At 38.7% G+C, this 14,537-nt stretch overlaps 1 protein-coding gene across 1 annotated transcript in view; it reads right to left on the reverse strand.

Annotated features, from left to right (window-relative positions):
- LOC126455442 (Down syndrome cell adhesion molecule-like protein Dscam2) overlaps positions 1–14,537 on the reverse strand; it is a 259,474-nt gene that overhangs the window by 224,029 nt on the left and 20,908 nt on the right. The window contains exon 2 of the mRNA XM_050091192.1: positions 7,019–7,190. The gene's annotated coding sequence lies outside the window, so the exon portion shown is untranslated. The remainder of the gene's footprint in view (positions 1–7,018; positions 7,191–14,537) is intronic.

Here is a 14,537-nt window from a genome sequence, read left to right on the forward strand (position 1 = left end):
AAAGATAAGTAAACCTTTTAACTCATTTGTGTGGCTTTGTTACTAATTCATTGGAGTGTTTAGAACCTTTGTGCTCCTCTCCTGTTACCTGACCCTGGGGCTTAGCTGTGTAATAGTGGCAGGGAGAAATTGTCTTAACAGTGTACTGCACCAGAAGCCGTTTCACAAACTCACAAACTCCATCTACCGTAACACCAGTGGCGCTCGACCTCCAAAGCAGTGACAAGGCCTTTACAAGACTGGAGACAAGGTTTTACAAAACTGGCATCAAGGGTTTGCAAAACACTTCATGTTACATTTACTTTTTCTCTTCAATGTGAGTATGAACTGTCTACATATATCATAAACTAACATTATTTTGAAGCTTGTAGGCATTATAACATAAAAAAGTTTCAGAAAATTAGTAACTTTATATCGGGTTTTTCTGTTTCCTCAATTGGAATCTTGGTTTTTGTCTTAATTGTTTCAGTTGTTAAAGAGAATCAGTACTACTTTTAGCTTAACAACTCCAGAAATTGAAAGCATATCAGCAAGTCTACTTTAAAGTTATTTATATAACATTCTTGAAAACACTGCACCAGCCACAATGCAGCCACATTGTGAATGCTGTTCTCAAACATTAAATGAATTAGTTGAGGCTGTTAAGCATCTGGAAACTGCCTCAATTACTATCAAGCAATTGGAAGCTGATGCCAATGGATGTGTTAGGAAGGCTACTGAGAATCATGTAGTAATGATAACAAAGGTACCGCAAATACTCCCCTCTCCTACGGATCATCTCTTCTCTACAGAGCGTACTGGATAAATCACTTGACTGCGAGTGACATCTCAGTGGTATGTATAGGTGCCCTATACAGAGGAGACAGGGACAAGGGACAACTCACAGTGTTACTCCAATCACCATAACTAAACAGTTCGAGGTATTGTCTTCCACTGAAACCAAAACTCAACTTATGACACTCACTTAATTGTTGGGAAACCTACTAGACAAATGCGGCTCAGTAGAAGTCTACTGATCGTCAGCAATTCAAACATCTGGCAAATAATGAAATCATAGCAAGGAGTGGCAAGGAAGAGTAGGTGCACACAGTATGTATACCTCAGAGCCTCATTCAACGTGCTGAAGTGGGCTATTCTGGCAGCCATTGAGGAAATATGATGCAACTAACTGCAGATTGTGGCACATGTTGGAGCAAAAGATGCTGACTCTGGGCTCTGAGGTCAAACTTATATCATTCCAGAGACTAGCAGAGAAGGATGAGAGAACCAACCTCACTCACTGAGTTTCAATGAAGCTCATATTTTTCAGCATTTTCCCCAGGACTTATCATCTAATAAAATGTTTCAACCAAAGACTGTTGTGTGACAAACCCCCCCCCCCCCCCCGCTCTCTCTCTCTCTCACACACACACACACACACACACACACACACACACACACACACAAAATCTATACAAGACACTTCCCTCCAAAACTGAACTGGCTATTCCTTGATTCCTCAAGATGTATCAACCAGTCCCTTCTTTTAGTCAAGTTGTGGCACAAATTTCTCCCAGAGTTACACTCAGTATCTCTTCATTAGTCATATGATCTACCCATCTAATCTTCAGCATTCTTATGTAGCAATACATTTCAAAAGCTACTATTCAATTATTGTTTGAACTTTGTATCAAGTACATTTCCCTTTCATGCAAGACTACACTCCAAACAATACTTGTAGTTAAGAATTCCTAGCATTGTAGTTCATATGACATGTTACATACTTCTTTTTTTCAGAAGAGATTTCTTGCTACTGTAAGTCTGCATTTTATATCCTCTTTACAATGGCCATTGTTAGTTATTTTGCTCCCAAAATAGCAAATTCATGTATTGCTTTCAGTACCTCATTTCCTAATCCAATTCCCTGAACAAACATCTGATTTAATTTGACCACATTCCACTACCTTTGTTGAGGTTCACCTTATAACCTATTTTCAAGACACTATTCATTCTGTTCAACTCATTTGTCAACTCCCTTGCAAACTCTAACAGAATTAAAATGTCAACAGCTTATGTTTGAGTTGTTATTTTTTTCAATGGGCACTAAATTATCCTTTTTCAAATGTATTCTTGGTCTTCTTCACTGCTTGCTCTGTGTAAGACTGAATAACATCCAGGAGAGGCTACAGTGCTGTCTCACTCCCTTCTGAACTACTGGTTCTCTTTCAAGCCCTTAGACTCTTACAACTGCCAACTGGTTTCTGTACAAGTGGTAAATAACCTTTTTCTTCCTGTATTTTATCCCTACCACCTTGAAGATTTCAAAGTGTGTATTTCAATCAACATCGTAAAAATCTTTCCTTCAAATTCTGAAAACACAGGTTTGCCCTTCTTCAGTCTACCTTCTGCCATAAACTGTAGGTTCATTCCGCACTTGGGTATTTTTCTGGAATTGAAACTGCTCTGCCCCAGTATTGGCTTCTAGCAGTCTTCTTACTCTACTGCAAATAGTGAGTGTTAGTGTTTTACAACCATGACTTATTAAACAAATGGTTCAGTAATACTCACAACTGCCAACAATGGCCTTCTTTAGGATCATAATTACTGAAATCTTCTTGAATAAAGGCTCCATGTATTCCATTTGTCTCATATATTCTGAATACTATGTGGAATAGTTTTGTCATGCCTGGTTTCATTAACAGAAAAAAAGGAACTGTTCTTGCTTGACTGTTTTATAAATGCAGATACATTTGAACAAGATCACATGTTGATAGATTTCAGGAAACTATGTACAGTTAGAAGTCAATGGTAGAGTTTTTAGATTGTTTATGAACTGACAAGGGATTTAAAAATTTATGTGAAGTACTGTTCTACTGGGAAATTTTGTATCAAGGACAGTTCACATTGTTCAAATTACTTGCTGCACAATAAAATACCTCATGACCTTGCCTGTTAGCTAAACCAGCCATCCCGTCCTAGTGCAAACACAAATAACAAAATAAATATAATATACATACTCAGTGACCAACCTGTGACCAGTATTGACAAGCATGTTTCTAATTATAAGTATTTTTGACACATTGACATTGATCTATGAGGTAAGAGATAAAGTTGATCAAAAATGTCACAGGGTCAGTTCTAAAACTGACTTCACAACTTTGGTATCACTGATGTTATATACCGTAATGTTTTTCTGGATACACATAGTCTTCTTCAGTCTATACAAGAAGTATTACCATGCTGCTCTCAAAAGCTCATTCTCTCACAGAAACTTCTCAAAGTAGCAACAAATGATATATTTTTAGATAAATAGTGAATGAAATGTTCTGGCCATCTGTTACTACCACATTTATGCAAAACAGTGAGGGATACGAACTCTATACGTCTAAAAAGTAAAACTTGTGTCAATTTGATCATCACTCTGTACCCTTCAAATCTGTCATTTGATACTTCTCAGATTTCGCTGTTGAAACAGTTGTGATACTACTTTTATCCTCCCCCAAAATCAATCTCAGATTCCACTTCTCTTCCAACTATTTATCTCAATATCCTTACCTGCACAACATGTATGTAGATGGTTTGCATCCAACATCCTCACTCAAAACATAATTATATTTCTATCGTAGCTCTGACTTCAAATTGGCCTACTCAAAAATTTTTGCCTACTCACATCTTAATTAATAAATTAATTCCTGATTAACTGGCAACATACATAACAACAGTAAAACACAACAGAGCCTGAAAGCTTCACTAGAAAATGTCATCAATCAGTGAAACGTCACTTGAGGACCTTTTAAATTTGATGATATTATGCAGATGTTTGATGTAAATCCCTAAAAAAATTCCTTGTCTTTAGGCAAGACAATTTCTGGTTCTTCCACCAAGGAAAACTCCCTGGCACTACTGGGAAACCAACCCGATTCCTCTGCATGGCAGTCAGCTATGCTCACCATTCTGCCGTTGTTGTTGTGGTCTTCAGTCTCAAGACTGGTTTGATGCAGCTCTCCCTGCTACTCTATCTTGTGCAAGCCTCTTCATCTCTGAATAACTACTGAAACCTACATCTTTCTGAAACTGCTTACTGTATTCATCTCTGGGTCCCCCTCTATAATTTTAACCCCCCCCCCCCCCCCCCCCACCCCCCCAACTTCCCATCAATACTAAATTGGTGATCCCTTGATGTCTCAGAATGTGTCCTTTCAACCAGTCCCTTCTTTTGGTCAAACTGTGCGACAAATTTTTATTCAGTACTTCCTCATTAGTTACATGATCTACGCATCCAATCTCCGGCATTCTTCTGTAGCACCTCATTTCATGAGATTCTGTTCTCTTCTTGTCTAAACTGTATATCATCCATGTATTGTTTCACTTGCATACATGGCTACACTCCATACAAATACCTTCAGAAAAGACTTCCTTTTGTTTACAGTTACATTCGATGTTAACAAATTTCTCTTCTTCAGAAATGCTTTTCTTGCCACTGCCCAGTCTACATTTTATATCCTCTCTACTTCAGCCATCATCAGTTATTTTGCTGCCCAAATAGCAAAACTCATCTACTACTTCAAGTGTCTTGTTCTCTAATCTAATTCTCTTGGCATCACCTGATTTAATTCAACTTCATTCCATTATTCTTATTTTCCTGTTGTTGATGTTCATCTTATACCCTACTTTCAAGACAATGTCCATTCCATTCAACTGCTCTCTCTACTCCTTTGCTGTCCCTGACAGAATTACAATGTCATCAGCAAAACTCACAGTTTTTTTTTCTTCTCCCTGGACTTAAATGCTCACTTCAAATTTTTCTTTTATTTCCTTTACTGCTTGGTCAGTGTACAGATTAAATAACATTGGTAATACACTACAACCCTTTTTCACTCCCTTCTCAACCATTGCTCATCTTTCATGCCTCTTGACCATTGTAAATAACCTTTTACTCCCAGTATTTTACCCATGCCACCTTCAGAGTTTCAAAGAAAGTATTCTGTTCAACATTGTCAAATGCTTTCTCTAAGTCTACAAATGCTACAAAAGTAGGTTTACCTTTCCTAAACCTGTCTTCTAAGAGAAGCCATAGCATCAGTATTGCCTTGCGTGTTTCTACATTTCTCCTGAATCCAAACTGATCTTCCCCTATGTTGGCTCCTAACAGCTTTTACATTCTTCAGCAAAGAATTCATGTTAGTATCTTGCAATGCTTTATAATACTTTTTTTCCAAGTGTTGGTCTTCTAATTTTTAATATATCTGATGGTGTCCTTTAATGGGTATATTATATGCATACAGGGTGCGTCAAAAAAATGTATACACAATTTGAACTGTCATAGACAATTTATTTCCTGTTCTACAAGGTTAAATATCTGTGAGGAAGTAATGTTATGTTTCTTCAACAGGTGGCAGCAGTGGCAAGGAAGTAACTGCAACATGGCGGATGTGCGTTTGAGATTTGAAGCGTGGAAGCAGATAATTAAGTCGTACTGCAAGTTTGAGAATATAGCTGCGGTTCAAAGGCAATGGAGAAGTGAGTATGGTACAGAACCACGTTCAAGGTTAACAATTACATGTCTATGAGACAAATTCGAAATTCATGGAACAGTGTGTGATGTGCATAAAGGTCAATCAGGGCGACCTCTTACAGCTACAAGCGATGATTCCACAACTGCGGTCTTGGAACTGTTTCAGCATTCGCCTCAAAAATCTTCAAGGCAAGTGGCACGTGAGAGTACTGTAAGTGCTAGTAGTGTGCTACGCATTCTGAAGAAAGGCAAGTTTCTTGTGTACATTCGAAGGTTGGTGCAACAGCCAAGTGATGACGATCCAGATCGAAGGTTAGAATTTTGTGAATGGGTTCAGGAGATGGTGAGACGTGAACTGGGATTTATGGGTAGCATAATTTGGTCGGATGAAGCACAATTCAAACTCAATGGAACTGTCAATAGGCACAGTTGTGTGTATTGGGCTGAAGATAATCGTCACATTACAGTTGAAAAGGCTGTGAATTTGCCTGGCGTAAATGTGCGGTGTGGTTTGTCTGCAAGGGGGCTCATTGGGCCTTTCTGCTTTGAAGGTACTGTTACCGGAGAAACATACCTAACAATGCTTGCTGACTCCATAGTCTCTGCCATTCGTGCATTATACGGTAATTATGAGTTTTATTTCCAACAATATGGCGCCGTGCCGCAGTATCATAGGGACGTAAGAGCATACCTGGATCACAATGTGCCAGGCCAGTGGATAGGACGCAGGGGACCAATCGAGTTTCCTGCATGCTCTTCAGACCTCACGCCGATGGATTTCTTATGGGCCACAGTAAAAGATGAGGTGTACAAACATAAACCACGTAACCTGGACACACTTTGGAATGAGATTCAGGCGGTGTGCGCAGAAATCTCATTGGACACTCTGGTATGATGTACGGAATCAGTGGTGAGTCATACTCAGAAATGTATTGATGCTGAAGGCCACCAGTTTGAACATTAATCACATTTGCAAAGTACATTTATTTTTCCAATTGGACTTTAAGCTTTCCATTTCCAGAAATTTAACATTGTAGAACGGGAAATAAATTTTCTATGACGCTTCAAAGTGTGTATACATTTTTTGACGCACCCTGTATATATGTAGAGGGTACTAACACTGGCAAATATATTTCTGCAGGCCTCAATCATTCACTGGTGAGACTATTCAGCTTTCCCTTGTGCTAATTATATAACAAAACAAAATAACAATTTTGTAATTGTGTTTCTCATACTGCAAGTTACTCATTACGATCAGCCCCCCCCCCCCCCCTCCCAAACAATACAAATATGGCTTTATTCATAAAACTCCCTACAAGTGGCCTCTAGTGGCCATCCCACACTCCTACACATGGCAGCTGATTTAAGAACATGTGCAACGCAACACTACACTTGGTGCAATCCCACTCACAAGCACTAGTAGCAGAATACAGTAATAGCAGCACAGATGATGTAACAACATGCAAGATTACTGTTATAAATTTTGTCTGTCAATTTTGAGACACTATGAAGTGCCTTACACACTTGTAGTTCATCCTTGTGTTATTCAGTTCCTGATACTGAGGAGGCAGGGAACCCGTGTCCTTCATCCAGTGAATATGTGGTGCTGGAGACCCCTCTGCAGCACAGGCTAGCATGGCATGTTGTCCAGCTATTACCTCCATATCTTGGGGTTCCACTCTCCATGTAGGTGGCACTGCAAAAGAATATGATGCATCATAAATTTTGACAACATAGTCTATAGAGAGCAGCAACCTGATGCTAAAATGAACACTTGAGATCACAATAATATTTCTTTAGTATCCAGCTTCAGCTTATGTACAAGCCATCTTCAGAATGTTTGGTCCCCTATGGCTGGTGCTGGCAGGTTCCCAGATTTCTCAAGACACCACGAGTGTATGATCGTGGTATCACGAGAAATCCAAGGAGCTGCCAGCAGAAGTCTGAAGGTGGCTTGTACATAACCCGAAACTGATTAATAAAGAAATATTATTGTGATCTTAACTGTTCATTTTAACTTATGTATTATGCATGATACCTTTTTGTATAGCACAATAAATAACCATAATAAGTAAAGTGTTGTGGATCATTCAATTTTCAAATTATTATAACTTTAACTCTTAAATTTTTGTTTTACTTAGCTTCATTAGAGGAAAAAGTCTCTTTTTCCAAAAATTCAACAATTCACAACTATCTGTCCAAAACAGTATTACTATGAGTGTGTGTTTTTATACTATTGATACCATAGTACTACTAGTATACTACTGGTACCATAGTTTGGCACTGTGAGTTTCTGCTCTGTTACATGTTACTAAGACCCACCTACCTATCAGCTGTATGCTTGTGGTTGCTTTTCTACATTGCTTCTTAGGATAAAGTCAGAAAAGCAAAGCACCAACATATCACAAAATTTCCACTGAACAGCAGGAAGCTATCCTGGATTACATATTTTCCTTCCTCGTATATCAGAGTCAATAGATGTGCCTTTATGTTCTCAATGTAAATACATTTATCTAATTCTGTACATCAAGGAAACAAAATTATATTTCACCAATTCCAAGTTAAGAACATGTCTTATGTGAAGGAACACACATACAGAAATCTTTTCATACACCAACACTTACATTTTCACCCAGTTGATTACAATCTTGTAAGAAATGTGCTACTTACAATAAAATGAATAAGTAATACATAATGGGGAAGCTGAAAACATAACAAAATCTGTGCGATGGAATATTGGTAAGTAATCTGAAATGATGTAAAGTAGCCCTGACAAGTCCTATGTTTTCCCATTCAATTTACAGAAAGCACTAATGTGTACAGTATTCATGGTCTCACTGCAAATTGTGGACATAGTTCATGTTCCATTTCCTGTTAATTCATTTAACCACTGGCAGATCTTCCATGTAGTTGTCAATCAAACTTAAGCTCCAAGAGAGAGTTTTCTGTCTAACAAAGCATAAAGAATAACTTGCACTCAATAAAAAGACAGTCACAGCTTTCAATAATCAATGCAATAGGTACAAATTTAACAAGTAAGTACACCTGTCTTGTATGTTTGTTATTAGCTATGACACACTGATGAACCAAAATATTATGAGGATCTGCTCAATAGTGTGTTGGTCCAAGTTTGGAATGCAATACAGCAGCAATTCTGCATGATATGATCTGACAAGTCTTTTATAGGTTTCTGGAGGTATTTGGCTCCAGATATCTATGCATGGGTCATTCATTTCCCACAAACTAGGGGCTGGTGGTTTGATACTGCAGAGATGCCAAACCAAAAGTGTCTCTGATGTGTTCTACTGGGTACAGATCAGGAGAATTTGGGAGCTAAGACATCAACATTATTATATTCCTCAAACCACTGTATCATGATTCTGATCTTGTGACACAGAGAGTTATCCTGGTGCTACATCCCATTACCACCGGGTAGAGACCTCAAACATGGGGAGATGTTGGTCATCTGCAGTAATGTTCATGTAGTCCACAGTTGGCATGATGCCTTAAATTACTACCACTGGTCCCATGGATGCCCAGGTGAATGTCCTGCAGAGCATATTGCTGCCCCCTCCGGCATGAGTCCATGGTGCAGTACATGTTTCGAACATGTATGAATGATGGATGATGTTATATCCAGACATGACCATCGATCTAGTGTAACAAGAAATGTGATTCATCAGACCACATGACATTTTCACTGATCAATGGACCAGTCTCAATGACCTGAACTGAATGTAGCAGGAATAGTTTTAGTCTCTTGCAATTTTTTCTTGAACTTATCCAGAGGTAAGACCTGGATTTACAAAGGAGAACTGAACATTCTCACTGCAATCTTCAAAAAGATATCTCTTGTTTCTCACAGTCAACAGCTTAGTCTCTTTCTTTTGACTGTTTTTCACTGTATATCTCATGCCTCTTGCTGAAAGTCGCTATATTTTCCTTGCAAAGATGAGCAACAATAATAAATAGTATCTATAAACAGACATTATTCCCAATTTAATGAAGGCCTGCAGTGCTACTGCTTACTATTCATCATTCTTAAAGCCTTCTTTTGCAGTACGAGCATGCCCTTGCAGACTGATGAATGACCTCAACAACTGCAGTCCATTGACAATATGTCTCTTGAATGGAGAATGGTATAAATCACTAGATACTGCTCTGTGATTACTCTTTTCCATCTCCTCATAAGGCAACTTAACGTAACAGTTTCTCCTTATGTAACAGTTTCTCCTTCCATACATACTGTATTCATCCTATGAGCTTTTCTGATCTACTAAAAAACCAAGCAATTCCACAGTTTCTACATGGTCCAAGCACATGTTTGCTGAGGCTGCAAACCATACACTGAGCTTTTTTCTTCATCCATTTTCATTTTATTTGAGATTAACTACTCCTTGGCCATTCCAAATAGCACATCTGATTCCACCATTTCAATTAGGACATAGTAGTGTCATTGGCAAATTATACTTTGTGGCTATCTTCACCTGGCTCAGATAAATGATAATTAATTGAAACCCTCAGCTGCCGAACCCTCAGCTGCCGACAGGTGTTGTTGAGATACCTCAATGGGGACAGCTGAAAATGTGTACTACAATCGGGACTCGAACCCAGGATATCCTGCTTACATGGCAGATGCTCTATCGATCTGAGCCACCGAGGGCACAGATGAATAGCGCGACTGCAAGGACTTATCCCTTGCATGCTTCCTGTGAGACCCACATTCCCAACTGTCCACAATCTACATACATAATGTACCTAATAGATATTTGCCCATCCACTCATTACTCATGCACACTAAAGTGATGATCCCCGTGAGAGTTTGGGCAACCTGTGCACTTTCGCACAGATGAAGGTCAATTGCTAGGTAGCCTTTAATATATATATGAAGACAGTAACTATCTTCATATATATTCACCTGGCTCATTTGCAAATATAAGCAAAAGGAGAGGGGCTTTGACAGAAACTCATGGCATGCTGTTTTCTAACTTCTGCTCCTGAGATATTGCTAGCTGGACTGACACAATCTTCTGTCTGCTTTCTAAGTAACATTGAAGGGTAGCTAGTACAGCACCTCCCACATCATCACTGCATGTCTGCTGTTTGAATGAGGTTTTTGGGGGGATGCAGTCAAACACTTCACTGTGATTACAAAGTGTGCATGCCATAGACTCAGTCTGCTCAAATGACAAGTGTTATTTTTGTTAATAAATCCAATGCAGCAACTTTTATTTTGAAAAGCATGTCTTACATCACAGAAAAGATTGTTTTCTCCAAAGTAAACAAAAATCTGTTTTCTAATACCACATTCCACTGCTTGGGCTAGAACTTTACTGATTGAGACTGGCCTACAATTTGATACCGGTGGTCCCACTTCTGTAAACTGATACTGTCTGTGTCAATTTCAAGAAGTCTGGGAAGACTCCTGTGAACAACCAATTGTTTCTTGCTATGGCTAATAGCTGTGATGGTACAGTGATAATTTTATTAAGAGCAGTACAGGATATCACATAAATATTTGCACTTCTTGAAGGTTTGTATGTGTTCACTACTTTCACTATGTCATTAGGTTGCATTTTCTACCAGTTTACCATTTTACAGTGGATCTTATTTGATAAGGTAAAAACAAGCCCAACATCCAGGTCTGGTATTCCTTTTGTAGTGTTTTCAATAACTTTAATAAAATAGTCATTAAAATTATTGGGTTGCTAGCATTTAAGCAAGAAGTACGCATTTTCCTCTGCTCATTCACTAGGTTCCATGCTGCTATGCAAGAATTATGGGTTATCTTATGAATCTATCATTCTTCTTCTTGTTCTTTGGCTCCTCTATTTATTTTCTGTATAGCTTTATAGCCTTTAAGAAATTACAGAAAATTTAGTATCAATGTTGTAGTTGCTTTGAAACAGTCATTCAAGACGTGAACAATGCTTAATAGTTTACGTGTGTACCATGTCCTTTCCCTGACAATTATTTTGTCTTTCTTTTGATTTGACCTTATGACTTTTCTTAGGAATCAGTGGAGATATGTCTTCAAATTTGGTTTTCAGTGTCTGGAACAAGTACTCTAATGTACCACTAGGCAACATTCATGGTTTTCTGTTGCCAAACAATTTCAGACAGTGAAGTTCTAAATACATATTGTTCTCCCTTTGTGACAACTCTCCCGTGAAACTCTTAGTTTGATTGCAGTGTATTTGGCTGCTGATTTCCCACAGTATTTATGTGCACTGGATCCTCTACATTTGTTTTGTAGTCCAAATTATCAATGTCTGTTAAACTGGTGTCAGAAATGCACCATCTTTAGATGGAAATCTATATACTACAAAGAGCCCTTAACTGTTCACTGAATTCAAGAACTCTCCTTTGTACCCTTCTGTCACCCATGCATACATCAAAGCCACTTCACAACACTACTGCTAACCTAAGATGTGTCAAGTGTCATAAGCAATAATGCATTTGTGTGATTTATAAAGTCTGCTTCCCTTACATTGAGATTTGTGTTGACATACTGTAGTGCCCCCAGAATTTTACGAAAGTCTGGAGACACTGGTGTTCCAGCCGTTTTGAACAAGCATTATTTTAAAGCAGGGCATAAGGATGAGCATGGGATACTGCACCCATTTATTGTTTGTGCAGACGAAACTGGAAGGGAGATAATTTGTCGGCGCTGGCAAGTGTTCAGCACGACCTGCCAAGAATAAGCAAATATGGCCCGGAAGCTCCGTGGCCGGCTGCAAAGAGTAATGTAGCATTGTATTGCTAAAAACAAATGGAGAGACTCAAAATAGTGACTGTTTATTAGATGTTGAACTGCTGTTGAGAGTACGTCAGCCACGATAAAACTTATGTATTAATTGTGTTCAAAAATGTGTAATTAACTGATTCTGGGTGCGTGGTAATGTGTGGGCTTACGTCATAAAGTAAAGTTGTTTTTTTCTAGAAAGTGTAAATAAATATGTTCTGGTGCATTGAATGATATTCCAAGAGTAGTGTATTTTTTAAACAAGAAGAGAGAGAGAGAGAGAGAGAGAGAGAGAGAGAGAGAGAGAGAGAGAGAGAGAGAGAGAGAGCGAGAGAGTGAAAATTTCCCCTTCCTAGCAGTGAAATCTTCAGAGAAGCGTCCGGTGCTAGCAGAAGATATCAGTGCTGCAAGAAAGCAGAACCAGCATTCTTCAACAAGTAAGTCCACAAAAACACTTAAGCTGTATAGAGAGAGCTTAACATTACACCGGGCCACCGCAGTACATAGACATATTACCACAGATGGTACTTTCTTGGTACCATGAACTTGCCATCCAAAGGTTATCAATTCCTTTGTTGTACTCACCTTCTTCGTTAACCAGCTTGTGCTCACAATCACACAATACATCTAGCTTAATGTCTTCTACAGATATTAGTAACATATCACATTTGTTTCACAAGCACCACACATTAACACTTGGTGTAACTATGGACACATAATTTCTGTATAAATTTGATCAATCTCTTATTGTAACTGCAGACTTCATGATGCTGCTGCACTGAACAGCCTTTGTAAGTCCAGGTGGTCTATTGATAGAGTGTATGCCTGGAAACTGAGAGATCATGGGGTCAAATCCCATTCAAACAATGGAAATTTGCAGTCTGTCTTTGATCTAGCTTTCGCCTCTCAACAATGTAGAGAAACACCAGGAACAACACATGGTTCAGATTCCATGTTAAACTTTAAGTTGCCCTTTCCCAGTTAGATAATGGGTGTATATTAGGGCCATACAAGTCACCAAAGTGATGTCTATTCAAAATATTACCACCCAGCCACTGAGCTACATGAAATGGCCTCTGGAATTACAGAAAGTCATAATACAGTATTCTTGAGCCACGAAGAACTATTGATTACTTTTTTTTCCCTTTACTTCAAGGTCAACACCTATTATGAAGTGGTTATTTAGACCTTTTGTATCTAACTTCTCAATTTGGAGTTTATTGGTTTTGGAAAAGTATTTTGTAGAAAGGTATTTACATTTGTAGTTATAGTACTGATTTTAAGTTTGCTCAGCTGGAACAAAGACTTTCTTCTCACATGGCGGGTCTTTTTCTCATCCAGTACCTATTATACCTGTCCCACTTTTAACACTCCAACTTCTTTACAAAAGTGTCCTGCAATGTGTGCTGAATCATATACTCCAAAACACTTGTGCCTGCACCAGATTCTACTTTGTCATTCAGTCTGCCACATATTACTGCCTGTCCTACTTCACAGAGCTCACAGGAGTCCTCACTCACTGTATGACTAGAGGAGGGGCTGCTGCCAGAGAGAGGGACAAGTCTGCACAACAGTGCTTCAGCCACGTTGTTGACAGCATGCCACAGAGGATCCAAGCCTGTTGCAGTGTGCAGTAAGTGCCAAAATGGCCTTGAAGTTACCTAGCAGCAAATACTGATTTCACAGATGTGTAAGAAAGTACACTTTCACATAGGCTGTCTTTATTTTGGTTACTGTTTTGTTTTTATCTCACAGCAGAACTATTTTTTTAGGTTTCATAAAGGTTATACTTTCATTCCACATGTAGATCGTGGATATTGCTGAGGTGAGACTGCTTGCATGCATCTACAGCACAGATAGCTGTACAATAGGTGCAATCACATTAAAGGGGTATCTGTGGAGGCGTCAGACAAACATATGGTTCCTGAACAGGGGAAGCAGGCAATTCAGTAGATTTTTTTTTTTTTTTTTTTTTTGGAAGAAATTCTTAGGAAGCTCCTTAATGTTGCATTCATACTGTTGTGGCTGTCTAGGAAACAGTTCTTTAGAATGAAATATTCAGATTAAGATGCAATACATACTACTAGTGCCTTTTTGAGATCTATTATGAGTCTACATTATTACAATGCCAGTTTGTTGAAAAACTGTCCCATAATCAAATCCTGGCTGTGCCTATGGAGTGCGATAGTTATTCAAGAAACCACTGTTGTCGTGCTGCAGCCTTATGGCACCAGACGTCCTGCAGTTGGCTGAAATAATCAGAATACTGACTCAGACAGTGTATTAAGCTATCTGTTC

Source organism: Schistocerca serialis, chromosome 2, assembly GCF_023864345.2.
Source record: "Schistocerca serialis cubense isolate TAMUIC-IGC-003099 chromosome 2, iqSchSeri2.2, whole genome shotgun sequence".
Lineage (NCBI taxonomy): Eukaryota > Metazoa > Arthropoda > Insecta > Orthoptera > Acrididae > Schistocerca > Schistocerca serialis.